Source organism: Lolium rigidum, chromosome 1 (assembly GCF_022539505.1).
Source record: "Lolium rigidum isolate FL_2022 chromosome 1, APGP_CSIRO_Lrig_0.1, whole genome shotgun sequence".
Taxonomy (NCBI): domain Eukaryota; kingdom Viridiplantae; phylum Streptophyta; class Magnoliopsida; order Poales; family Poaceae; genus Lolium; species Lolium rigidum.
This window is the reverse complement of record NC_061508.1, coordinates 309,106,974-309,107,514: the sequence shown is the minus strand read 5'-3', so window position 1 is coordinate 309,107,514 and position 541 is coordinate 309,106,974.

Here is a 541-nt window from a genome sequence, read left to right as displayed (position 1 = left end):
AGTAAAGATGTGCTGTAAGGATCAAGAGTGTACCTTATTTGTTTTCAATTCTGCTTCGCTTTCATCAGCCTTATTATGGGTTTGCCTGAGGGCAGCCTTATATTCTATATACTCCCCTCCCTTGAATATTATTTTTAATGCAAGAGTAAGGATAGACGTCTTATTCTTCAGTGTTGAGATAGAATGTAGACCCTCTTCTCTCTTTTAGTTAGCCTTACTTATTCCAATTCCTAATCTATACCATAAAGCAAAGCCCTTTTTGCGCAAGGTTCTCTCCTACGTATACAATTCTCACTGATGGGAGTAATATGCCAGTAACTATAGAAGACTTTATTATTATTCTAAATAGGCGGCAATAGGTCCATCGAGATAAAGTATGACTAATAAGTAGTAATATAGCTAGTTGCTATACATAGACTTGAAGTCAGGGCTTACTCATCCTAATCTTCTCTTTACTACTTAGTTAAGTTATAGGATCAGAACGATATTTTCTTTGATTGCCGTTATAGGAAGTGAGCAAGCAAGCTAGACACGAAAACTC